Source organism: Microcebus murinus, chromosome 1 (assembly GCF_040939455.1).
Source record: "Microcebus murinus isolate Inina chromosome 1, M.murinus_Inina_mat1.0, whole genome shotgun sequence".
Classification (NCBI taxonomy): Eukaryota; Metazoa; Chordata; class Mammalia; order Primates; family Cheirogaleidae; genus Microcebus; species Microcebus murinus.
In genome coordinates this window covers 140,190,879-140,204,148 of record NC_134104.1, presented here as the reverse complement: position 1 = coordinate 140,204,148, position 13,270 = coordinate 140,190,879, and the positions used below count along the sequence as shown (strand labels likewise).

General features: G+C 38.8%; 1 protein-coding gene and 1 pseudogene across 1 annotated transcript in view; both read left to right on the top strand.

The window, feature by feature from the left end:
- DYNC1LI1 (dynein cytoplasmic 1 light intermediate chain 1) overlaps window positions 1–13,270 on the top strand; it is a 41,484-nt gene that overhangs the window by 3,616 nt on the left and 24,598 nt on the right. The gene's annotated exons all lie outside the window — the stretch shown is intronic.
- Window positions 1,202–6,255, top strand: LOC142874375 (E3 ubiquitin-protein ligase RNF13 pseudogene; annotated as a pseudogene).

The following is a 13,270-nucleotide window of genomic DNA, read 5'->3' as shown; positions in this document are numbered from 1 at the left end:
CAGGAAACAGACACAGAACTGTTAAGTAAATTGCCCTAGGGTTACACAACCAGAAAGAGACAAAGATTGGAAATGTGCAGTCTGGCTCCCAGAGCCAGTACTCTTAATCTGTATACTGGGCTATCTCCCTATGGGAAAAGATCTTTCTTTATAGGAAAAGTAACAGAATACCTAGCAGTTATTAAGGAATTTTATCTGATTCTCTGGAGTGTATCTTTTTCAGTGCAAAAAATCTCATTGATTTAGATTACTGAATTCAACAAAGATATATATGTAATCCTGGTCCCCAGCACAATGCCTGACTTTAGGATTTGCTGTCAGTGTAAATTAATGAAAACTGGCTGACACATTAGCAAGTCATTTAAGCCTCATTTTTCTCATCTGTAAATTAAGCTGTTAGAATTTAGTGATTGCCCAAGTCTTGTCTGATCTAACATTGTATAATTTTTTGTTCTTTTAAATCTTATGAGTTATTAAATATTTTTAAAGAAATGTTTTAAGGCAAATTGCAGCTGTGTTTTAATTAATTAATGTAGGCATAGGCTATTTAATTCCACCCAGGGAAGAAATCCAGAGTCACTATATTGTTTATTTCCTGAAGTTATCCAGGGTACTATCTAGCCAAAAAAGTTCTATGAAATGCTGAACATCATCATGAAGTATATGTGAAGATCTTTTTGTTTTTTTCTTTTAAACTCAAGATCAAAACTCTGGCCTCTTGTTATGCTTGAGTTATTGCAAGTAGGAAACCAAGATATACACAATGGAACTAGAGATATGATGAGATAAGTAACTTAAAACAGTCAAGGGAGTGTTTCTAAGGGCTTTCTGTGAGAGGGCTGATTTTAAAAATAATTAGTGTTCATTTTAGAACTGTTAATCTTGTGAGGACCCGGGATTAAAGGTCCATGACTTATGGGAAACAGATTTTAATTAGTTGAAGTATGTTAATGCTATCTTCTGGCATGAATGATTATGAGAATAAGATACAAAGAATAGAATGTAACCATATATATGATACTGAATTGGTGATTTTTGAAGATTAACATAAAATTGGTTTGTTTTTTTTTTTTATTTTTTAGCGCCTCCCGATCGCCCCCCAGGGAGAAGGCGTCGGGGGAACATAAAATTGTTTATTACATGTGTATTGTGTGTTACTACTACTGAAAATGTACCAAATATAAAATGGTTTGAGAGTAAGATGGCATATTGGAATCTTAAAATGGTTGGGATTAGCAAACTTTTCTGTGCAGGGCCAGATTGTAAATAGTTTAGGCATTGTTTGAGTCATATGGTCTCTGTTGCAACTACTCACCTCTGCTCTTATAGTCCCAAAACAGCCATAGACAATACATAATGAATGGGCACGGCAGAGTTTCAATAAAACTTTATTTACAAAAAACAGGCAGCAGACCAGTTTTGACCTATAACCTGAAGTTTGTGAACTCTGTATTAGGTTACTATGGGAATCAATTTTATCAATAAAATCACAGATGCCAGTTAATAGAGGTTTCCTGTTAGTGGTATGTGGTGTTTGGCATACAACAGGTGCTAGTGAATATGTGTTAAATGAATGCCGAACAGCTTTTTCTTAAAGTATCATTGTTATTCCAGGTAGCAGTATAGTTTGAACATAGGTTTAAGAAATTGTTTAGAGGAATTCATGTAATATTTCCCCCAGTGCTATTGTCAACAACAGAAAATAGAGCTGGAAAATCACAAGTGTAAAGGCAGTAGAGCAGTAATGCAGCTAGTATGAAGTCCATGTGAGAGAGTGTCAGCAAAAGCACTTAGAAAATGCAAGACAGAAAGGAGCCTTGAATTAGGAAAAAGAAAAGACCAACATTTGGCATGGGACTCTGTCACTAATAAGTGGGTGACCCTGGGTTAACCTTTTTGGGCCCTATTTTCTTTATTTGCATAGTAAAGTCAGTATAGTGGCTGTTAGAAGGACCTCACAGATTACCTGTTTGTTCATTTGTTCATCAAACATTTATTAGAGGCATGCTGTGCATAAAACACTTTGCCAAGTCACCTGGGGTAAACAGTGCTGACTAAAACTCAATTCCTACCCTCTAGGAGCTTATAAAACTCCTTTGGGGAAAAGACTTAAAGTAAGCCAGGCATGGTGGCACATGCATGCAGTCCCAGCTATTCAGGAGGCTGAGGTGAGATCCTTTGAGCCCAGGAGTTGGAATCCAGTCTGGGCAACATAGTGAGACCCCTGCCTCTTTAAAAAAAAAAAAAAAAAAAGACTCAAAAGTATTAACCCTTTGCACTCTGGATGTCGAGTGTGACTTGACACGGTTAGCAAAAATTATAGAGGTTAAAATTATTCTTTGAATGTATCAATAATTTGAAATATAAAAAAATCCAAATAAATAAGTTTGTATGAAAAGAAACTCCAGTTTTTTATTCTATTGCCGCACTTTGTAAAATCTGGAGTATTTAAAGAATCAAATCCCGAGTAGAATAAAGGAATCGAGAAAAAAGCCAGCGAGTGCAAAGGGTTAAAAATCAAATATGTCAGTATGAAATAATTGCTAAATAGGTCATGAAAGATTTTGTGGAAAAGGTGGTTCTGAGTAAAATTTTGCTAAATAGGTTTGAAAGGAGAACAACAAGGCCTAAAACCTGGTGAAAAGGACCGAGGTAGCACAGGTATGATAGAAGGAGTCTTGACATAGAAGCATAAAATCTGGAAGTTAACCCTTCGCGTCATTTGATGCTGTGGGATTGTGGGCAAATTACAACCGCCTGACCTGTAAACTGAGATTATTTCATACTTCATGGGATTAAAAGCACCAAAAGAAATTATGTTAGGACACCTTCTCAAAATTGGAACTCAGTTTCAAATTATAAAAGTAATGCAGGCCAGACGAGGTGACTCATGCCTGTAACCCTAGCACTTTGGGAGGTAGAGGTGGGAGGATCGCTTGAGGCCAGGCATTCAAGACCAGCCTGAGGAACATGGCCATACCCCTGTCTCTAACAAATCAACCAGGCTTGGTGGTGTGCTCCTATAGTCCCAGCTACTCGGAGGCTGAGACAGGAGGATCGCTTGAGCTCAGGAGTTTGAGGTTTCAGTGAGCTATGATATAGTGAGCCATTGCACTTTATTTATTTATTTATTTTGAGACAGAGTCTCACTTTGTTGCCCAGGCTAGAGTGAGTGCCATGGCGTCAGCCTAGCTCACAGCAACCTCAATCTCCTGGGCTCAAGTGATCCTGCTACCTCAGCTTCCTGAATAGCTGGGACTACAGGGATGCGCCATCATGCCCAGCTAATTTTTTGTATATATATTTTTAGTTGGCCAATTAATTTCTTTCTATTTATAGTAGAGACGGGGTCTCGCTCTTGCTCAGGCTGGTTTCGAGCAATCCGCCCGCTTCGGCCTCCCAGAGAGCTAGGATTACAGGCGTGAGCCACCGCGCCCGGCCGCCACTGCACGTTAGCTGGCATGACGGAGTGAGACCCTGTCCTAAAACAAACAAACAAAAATAAAAATAATGCATGATCCTACCACCTAGAGTTAATCAGTGTTCATTTTTTATATGTATATATTTGTTTCTTAAACAAAAATAGACTCATACTTTGTATTTTTTGTCATCCTGTAATTTGATTGTTTTTACTTCATATATTATGGTTTACTTCATGTAACATGAGTTTTTTTCATATTAATAGACATGGCTTTATCCCTTTTATTGTCTGAATAGTATGTTTGGCTATACCATAATTATAATTGATTGGAAGACAAATTATTATTGTTATACTTCATTTTGTACTTGCCCAGTATTATCTTTTGGATAAATTCCTGTAAGTGGAATTGTTAGGTCAAAAGTATATATCCTGGCCAGGTGCGGTGGCTCATGCCTGTAATCCTAGCACTCTGGGAGGCTGAGGCAGGTGGATTGCTCAAGGTCAGGAGTTTGAAACAAACCTGAGCAAGAGTGAGACCCCGTCTCCACTAAAAAATAGAAAGAAATTAATTGGCCTACTAAAAATATGTAGAGAGTCTGGAGTGGGCCTCGCTTCTTTCCACCCTCCCCAACTCAGCAGCTACTCCTGGGCCTCTGCCAGCAGGCCAGACCACACGCCACCAGGCCTCCCCTGGCTGTGATGCCGGTGGGGGAGGTTCCCTGTGGCGAGAAGGTTCCCTGTGCAGGAAAGCCACCTGGGCTGGGCTCCCGGCCTCCCTTTGGGAGGAGGGTTGCCCTCTGGGACACTGATCTGCCCCTGGGGGCACACGGTAGGCTGTTCAGGTATATCCCTTCTGTGTCCCGGGCAATGCGAGACCTCAGTGCATGGGATCTGGTCTGCAGGTCTGACCTCTGGGCCCCAGAGTTCAAGCTATATCCCCACCAGGGAGAGGAGTGCCAGTCCCAATTTACCCACAGGGAGCCCAAGCTGGGTCTGTGTCTCTCAGCCTCAGGGGCCGCCCCGTTCTCCTGGGATCACCATGCCAGCAGCACCTGGGAGGGCTGGCGGGTAGGGAGTTCACAGTCTGAGTTCCCTTTGGTCAGCTGTAGGGCTCCAGAGGGGAAGGTCCCGTTCCCTGGAGGTGCCTCCGGCTGGTGGCTATATTGTCTCTCTGGACAGCTGCAGGTAGGGTCGGCAGAGGGGAGAATGAGATAATATGGCGCCTGCCGCACGGCTCGGGTCTGTGCACACGGAGGTGCCCCAAGGGATTTGGGAGCCTGGTGCCGCGTCCACTACTGGCTTACTGCTCACTGGCGGCAGCCGTCTCTGGGCTAGTGTCCGCAGGTCTCTCCACCTGCTGGGGAGCCCACCAGCAGTCCCAGATGCAGGGGAGGGGAAACTTGGCCAATCTACCTACCCTTCCCGCTGGTCTCCAGGTTACTCGGGTGGCCTCAGCTTCCAGTTCTCCTTTGCAACCTTCTCCTGTGGAGTCACCTGTGGTCTCAGATCACAAAATTTGTCCAGGACAGACGTAGAGCTTAGAAGAAACAGACTTCGTAAAGATCAACTTAAGAAACTCCCTATACATAAATTCAAAAAAGGAGATGAGTATGATGTATGTGTAATTTGTTTGGATGAATATGAAGATGGAGACAAGCTCAGAATCCTTCCCTGTTCCCATGCTTATCACTGCAAGTGTGTAGACCCTTGGCTAACTAAAACCAAAAAAACCTGTCCAGTCTGCAAGCAAAAATGTTGTTCCTTCTCAAGGCGATTCAGACTGAGACACAGATAGTAGTTAAGAAGAAAATGAAGTGTCAGAACATACCCCTTTACTTAGACCTTTAGCTCCCATCAGTGCCCAGTCATTTGGGGCTTTGTCAGAATCCCACTCACATCAGAACATGACAGAATCTTCAGACTATGAGGAAGATGACAATGAAGAGACTGACAGTAGTGACGCAGAAATTGAAATTAGTGAACATAGTGTTGTGGTCCAATTGCAGCCTAATGGGGAATGGGATTACAACATAGCAAATACCGTTTGACCTTCAGAATGAGGTTGGTATTTTCCCTTTAAAATGTTTATTTAGGTATATACTGTAATTTGATTTTTTTTTTTTGCTCCCTTCAGAGATTTCTGTAGAAATAACTTAACTTTTAGTATTCTACAGTTTAATTGGATTACTGAAACAGGCTTTTTAATCCAGTACTTATCTGCAGGAGTGTACTTCATTTCACCAATAAGTAATAATAGACTGGTGCTGTAACTCAAGCATCAAATCAGTTCTTTTGGAATGAAATATAGCCAAAATATATTTTTTTAAATCCTCAATATAGTTTGCAATTAAGACCTAGATCAGAGTATGCAAATGTTTTGTGTTTCACACATGAGGTCAGTGCTGTGGCCACTAGCATGAACTAAGTCAACTTTCACCTCCATGAAGTTACCTAGAGTTGTTGAGTTGGAATGTGTTTGTTCTGCTGTTTCTCCAAATTGCCATCATTAGTGAGAGGCAACAGTTAATTTAGCATTTTTCTTATCAGCACAAAGAAACTGAAAGCTTTTTCCTTCCTATTCTCAAGTAGTTTTATCCTGATAGGAACAGTCTGTACTAGTCCAGATTTCAAAAGTTTTTTTTTTAAGGTTTTTAATTCTATAGTGTTATGTATAAATTTGATTCAGCAGCTAAAGTAATAGCTCTGGACTTTACTTACTGAATTTCAGTATCCTTAAGGGTTTTGTGTTGTGATCAAAGCAAAAAGAAAATGCTGCATAAAGACACCAAACTTTCAGCAACTGCTAATACTCAGATCATACACCTCTTAATAAAGAGCAACTTATGCTAATTAGCCCTGCTAAATAAACTACGTACAGAAGAAATTGTTCAAGTATTAAATTTAAAAGTAAAAAAGTGCTTATGTTTAACAGAACTAATGATGTATTGAAACAATGTATTATGAAAAGCTAAATTATACATCATTGTAACTGTAGAAAATGTAGACTAATGTATAATCAAAATGCTAAGAACTTTTATATGGCCTTGTAAGAGGGGAGTCTGAATGTTAATAAACATGTTTTCCACTTTAAAAATAAATAAATAAAAATGAAAATATATAGAAAAATTAGCTAGCCGTGGTGGCACATACCTGTAGTCCAGTTACTCGGGAGGCTGAGGCAGGGGGATCACTTGAGCCCAGGAGTTTGAGGTTGCTGTGAGCTAGGCTGATGCCATGACACTCTAGCCCGGAGTGAGACTCTGTCTCAAAATAAAGAAAACAGTATATATTCTTTAAATCTTTCTATATACATATTGCCAAACAGTCTTCTGGGAAAGTGTAGCATTTTACATTTCCACCATCAGTATGTGAAAGTACTTGTTTAAACATGTAGCACCATTGCCAACACTAAGTATTATTCATTTTAATCTTTGCCTATCTGGTAGGTTAAAAATTGACATGTTAGTGTAAAGGCAATTTAATCACAAAATATATATCATATTTGATGAAGAACCATTGCTTTAGTGTAACTTTGACCTCCTAGAGCATAGAAACTGTTAATAACCATTGTGATTGGCATTTATTGGCTTTGGTAAATGTTTATTGGATCAAAATAAATGATTTTTAATTCATATGTAGACAATCTGTTAGAATAAGGGAAAGGATTAATAATAAGTTCTATTTTTTAATGTGAAGTGGATTGCAAAATAATGAAATCCAAAGGTAGGGCCTTGGCCAACTGCAGGGATGGGAACTATCATGTATTGTACCTGTTGCTTGTGTTGGTTGTTCTGCTAGGTGTTTTATATGTAGCATATTTATTGTTTTACAGAGAGGGTTTTGAGCCCCAGATTGCACAGCTGAGCTAGGATTCAAAATTGGGTTTTTCTTTCTGCTATGCAGGTACGCCTTGACATACTGGAGGGATGTAGTCTTAAACAGTCATGCATAAACATTTACTTGTAGTCGACCGAGTCCTCCATCTGGTTAACAGTATCTCCCTGCTCTTACCCGCTGAAGTGAGGGAGGAGATGCCCTCCGGGAGATGGAGAGCTGACCAAATCTCCCCACCCACCTGGGTCCTCCTGATAACCTGTAGAAGGCTATGCAGAAGATCTGTGCCAAAAGTAGTTTAGTGAAGACCCCTTATGGCTCTTGTCACCAGAGCTTTCAGATAGAAGAGAGTGATTTATTTTACATTATACAAGGCCAACTCAAACATATTAACTTTATAATGTTAATAGTTCACTTAGACAAGGAAGGGATATGACAGGTTTGAATTCCCTCTCTCCTGACTGTCTTGATGTTGTGGACCATAATGTCAAACAGTGACAGTGTTCAAGATAGCTGTTATCACTCACATATTATGTGTACTTAAGTGTTTTGCTTTGACTACTCATTTTGACATGATTCATGTTTTGACGTTAACTTTTTAAAACCCTGCTGAGTTTTATATCTGTTGTATCACTGATCAAGAGGTAATGGATAAAACCAGGTGTGGTAGTGTATGTCTATAGTCCCAGCTACTCGGGAGGCTGAAGTAGGAGGATCACTTGAGTCCAGGAGTTTGAGGCAACCTAGGAGACCACCCCGTTACTTAAAGAAGTAGTAGTAGTAGTAATGGGTGATAATAGTTGTAGAATTTAAATCCATCACCTTAGAGATGGTCTGATCTTACTCCCCTCCATTTAGAAGTTGGGGAACAAATGGAATTACTTGACTTACCCACAAGTAATGATGACAGTGTTGCAGTTAGAAATCACATCCTCTAAATCTTCACATTTTTAATTTGTTAATTATTATTATAAAGTTGGTGGACATTTCATCTTGTTGAATTAGAGGTCTGTCAGGGAGATAAAACAGTATCATGAGTACACCTTTACCTTTATCCATATACTCTTTGGTGACTTTGTATGGCCTTTGAGTTTTTTTGTTTGTTTGAAGAGACAGAGTTTTACTCTGTCACCTAGGCTAACGTGTTATTACCTAGGCTAGTGGCACAGTTATTGCTCACTGGAGCCTTGATCTTCTGGGCTCAGGCAATCCTACCTGAGCCTTCCAAGTAGGTTGGGCCTGTAAGTGTGCACCACCATACCCAACCAATTGTTCAATTTTTGTAGAGACAGGGTCTCATTATGTTGCCCAGGTTGGTCTCAAACTCCTGGTCTCAAGCAATTCTCCCACCTGGCCTCCCAAAGTACTGGGATTACTAGTAAGAGTAGTTGAGGTTTTCTTTTGTAATCAATTTAGTCTTCAAATTTGAGCTGATAAGATGAAAATTGATGGCCATTGTCACTTTATGGTAAAACTGAAGTTCTGTTAAGTACTTATCTTCTATTTAGCTCATAGAGAGTGACTTATTTGAACAGGATTTAGATGACTAATTTGGAAAACAGGCTTATTTGCTGTGGAGAATTTCACTGTAGCCTGATCAACAAACTTTTCCTCCTTTGATCCATCTACTAGGACAAGGTTTGGCCCACTGGCTATTTTTGAATGGCTAGCAAGCTAAGAATGGTTTTTTTGTTTTGTTTTGTTTTTGCATTTTTAAAGATTAGGGACAACAAAACAAAGATGAATATGTGACAAAGACCTGTGTGGCCCTCAAAGCTTAAAATATTTACTGTCTATTCCTTTACAGAATAAGTTTCCCAGCACGTGCATGTAGACATGAAAATGGCTTTATTATAATAGTATCAAGCTAATGAAATATTTTGGTTTATTTTTAAAATACCTTTAAAATGTGCCTTCTTTAAGAAAATCTAACATATGAAAATACAAATTTAGCTAAAATATTTTGAGAATGATTTTAGCATCATCACCTAAAGAGTTCTTTACAGAAGAGCTTTCATCTAGTCTGTTTAAACAGGAACTCTCTACTTGTGTAAGTGTATGTTTACAGATCATTAACTGTTTGGCTGGCAAACTTAAAGCTGGTGTGTCTCTTTCACGGCCAACTGAAGGCCAAGGAATGGAAGATAGATAGATAAGTAGGTGACTTCTTTCAGCATAGTTTGAAGCCACGCAAGTCCCATTACTGTACTTGTCACTTTGAAGGTATATTGTTTGGAATAAAGTACATATGTAATTATTTTTATTTTGTTTTATTTTATTCCTCAGGCTGTTAGGCTCTGTGTTCCCCCTGCCCCCAATAACTTATAATTTAGTAGCTTTTGTTTCTTGAATGATTTGTAATTAAAGATTATTTTTAGGTGTCGATCAATGCCAAAACACAGCCATCCTGAATTTTAACATTTTTTTATCCTTCTCATTGCATAGTAGAGTAAAGAGAAAGAGTTAATGGTGGACTTTTTAATATCTTCAAACATAGTCCAATTTGGTCATGGTAAGGCAGCTAAGGACCAACAACTCAGTTCAGTGACTGGAACAAGTTTCCCTAAGTTTAGTGAAGGAGTAATTATTTTGAGCTTACACTATTCATTGATCTGTCATTGATGAGAGGCAGCCACTTGAGTTTTATAGATACGAGTAATGAATGATCTTAATAGATTGTGGTAAAGGTCCAGGACAAGCCGTTACAGATGAGGTACATTATGAAAATGGAAACTGTGGTTGTGATTAAAAGATATGAACATTGATAAAGGATTTTCTGTGCATAGAGCGTGGTTTCTATTTTTGGTGAGCAAGCAGGAACAGTGCCTGTTAGAGAAGAACAAGACAATTTCTTGTCTGTGATCTCCTTAAAAGCAAAGACTATATCCTGCTTACTGTTAAGAGAACCTGCCCACAGTGTATTTGTTGAATGAAGGCGACAGATTTAATAAACACATTTACAATCTGTTGGAGGAAACACACAAAATAAGATGACCCTCTACAATGCTGTATCCTAGTGTGCAGTATGCTATTGGTAGTACAGAGGAGGGATGCTTACACTTGTGGAGTCAAAACAAAGCTTCCTAGAGACCAGAAGAATAAGCTAGGGTTCTCCATGGTGAGGGGAAGAGAAGGCTATTTGAGAGAGAAGTGACAGCATATATGAAGATTTAGAGTTGGGAGAGAATGAGGCCTCTGCTACAATGGAAAAAGTTGCTGAAAGAAATTCTGGGTGTCTAGAACCTAACATGTGGGGGGATGGGACATGGTGAAAGTTAAGCTGGAAAGGTAAGGGGGCCTTTGTAAAAAATGTTAACTTTTATGTTTTGCCCTTTACCCACAAGAACAATAAGAAAACCCTGAATGTTTTTTCTCACGTTATAAAATTTCCAAACATACAGAGAAGTTGAAGGAACTGAACAGTTAATAGTCGTATATCCCAACCTAGATTCTACCATTAACATTTAAATACACTTGCCTTATCACATGTGCCCTACTCAGTGACCCATTTTTTAATGCATTTCAAAGTAAGTTGTAGATACCAGTACACTTCCCTGTAAATACTTCAGCATGCCTATCATTAACTAGAATCCCCTGAAAGATCTTAAGAGCAAAAGTGGCATAACGAGATTGTTTCTCAGGAAGATTGCTTAGCTGCAGGATGGGAATGCATTGGAGGGTGGTATGCACTTAGTGAATGTTTACTTTTAAGTGGTGTGGGTCTTTTTTATTTGTTTTTATTTTCTTTGAGACAGGATCTTGCTCTGTTGCCCAGGGAATAGTGCAGTGGTGTTATCATAGCTAAGGGCAACCTCAAACCCCTGGGTTCAAGCAATCCTCCTACCTCAGCCTCCTGAGTAGCTGGGACTACAGGCACTTGCCACCATATCCAGTTAATTTTTCTATTTTTTGTAGAGCCAAAGTCTAGCTCTTGCTCAGGCTGGTCTCAAACTCCTGGCCACAAGCAATCCTCCCTCCTTGGCCTCCTAAAGTATGAGGATTACAGGCATACAGGCATGAGCCAAGTGGTATGTTTATAGAGTGAGGAGAAGAGAACTAGGAGGAAGCCATGGGCTAACAAGCTTTTTGCTTAAAGACATAAAAAGAGAAAAATAGTCTAACAAATAATATGATTGGAAGATGTGTATAACTCTATAACAAGACTGTATCTTTGCAAATACTTCAAATAAGATTCCTGGCAGTAGTAGGTAAAAAATGAGATTTTGTTCACAGAATCTTTGTCTTTATTGGCCTTTTAGACATTTTATGAAATAGGTCTGTTTTTCAAATGTGTACATTTGCCATCAAGACAGATCTTGTCACAGTGTGTTTAGGTGTAGAGAAAGTGATAGCTGCAGAAAATAGTTATAATTCAGGCTTAGAACTTAGGAAAAGAAATAGGCTTAAAATGTATATAAAATATGAATGTTCAATTTTCAACTGACTATAACTTCCAGGTGTTTAAAGTTCATAAATGATAGATGGAGAAGAATAGTTGATAGAAATTTTGCTCCCACAAGGATTTTGTTTCACTAAGCCAAAATACTGAAATATTTTGAGAGCCTTCTCTGTGCCAAGCACTGAGTAAGGTGGTTAGGATGTTCTTGGAAGTAAGTTATCCTTCCATTTTTTCCTTATTCTGTTTACTCTAAGAGGTAAGGGGAGTTGAGTTGAGGAGGTTGATTTACTTGTATTCTTTTGGGAGGCTTGGGTTAGTCCATGTTACCACTAATCTTTTTGATTAGTCCATGTTACCACTAATCTTTTTGACTGTTGCCTTGGCCTCAGTTTCCTCATCTGTAAGAAGAGGGAATTTCATTAGAGCTCCTTATAGCCCCCAAATGCTATAAGGAAGTGTTTATGAAATGTTTTTTATTCCTAAGTGACCCCTTCTAATTTGTTATCAAAAATGAGAAATTCTGATATCACAGGGTGGGGAAAAAATCTTAAACTACCTTGCTTAACATATTTATTTGATTATATGCTCTTATCTTTTTCAAATTTCATGTTGTAAAGTTTATCTTAAAATTCATTTACAAGATCTAAATGTTAAGAGGCACAGCTATCATTATTTATTCAGCAGAGAAGAAATTATCAGTATACTAAAACAAACTTTACTCTCAGTACTTTGAGGTAGACTCAGAATAGGAACATATCTACCTATCACTCAGAGGAAGCCCGTAGAGAAGAATGAATTAAATCATTTTTCTTTCTCTTCTGAAAAGAGCAGTGACCCCCAGAAACAGAAATACCTTTTTCTTCAGTAAGTCATAATATAAAAAAATAAACAATCAGCATTGTTTTATATTAGGAATAGTGTGCTTTTGAGTTAAAGTCATGTGAATTCAGATCTTGGCTCTGTCATTTGCTACCTGTGTGATTTTTTGATAAGGTGCTTAATTTTAACAGTTCTGAGCCTCAGTATCTTCATCTACCAAATAGGAGTTAACCAGCTTCCTTTAGGATTGTGGTTGTGTTAGAGTTAACTATTGGCAGGATGCACATGGTAGGTACTCTGTTTGCTGCTGTGTGCCGTTTAACTAGGGTATGGGCAAAGGGAGGTGAATTGTAGTCATTTAACTTTTATTGTATGGAAACATGTTAACATGCTTGAAATTCCATCCTTTTTCTGTCCTAGTTTTTTAGGCTTTTGCATTTCAAACCCAATAATACACAATAAAGTTTTTTTGTTTTGTTTTGTTTTTTGAGACAGAGTCTCGCTTTGTTGCCCAGGCTAGAGTGAGTGCCATGGCTTCAGCCTAGCTCACAGCAACCTCAAACTCCTAGGCTCAAGTAGAGATCCTCCTTCCTCAGCCTCATGAGTAGCTGGGACTACAGGCATGTGCCACCATCCCCGGCTGATTATATATATATATATATTTTTTTTTAATATTTTTTTTTATTTTTTTTTAGTTGTCTAGCTAATTTGTTCCTGTTTTTACTAGAGATGGGATCTTGCTCTTGCTGAGGCTGGTCTCAAACTCCTGACCTTGAGCAGTCCACCCCTTGGCCTCC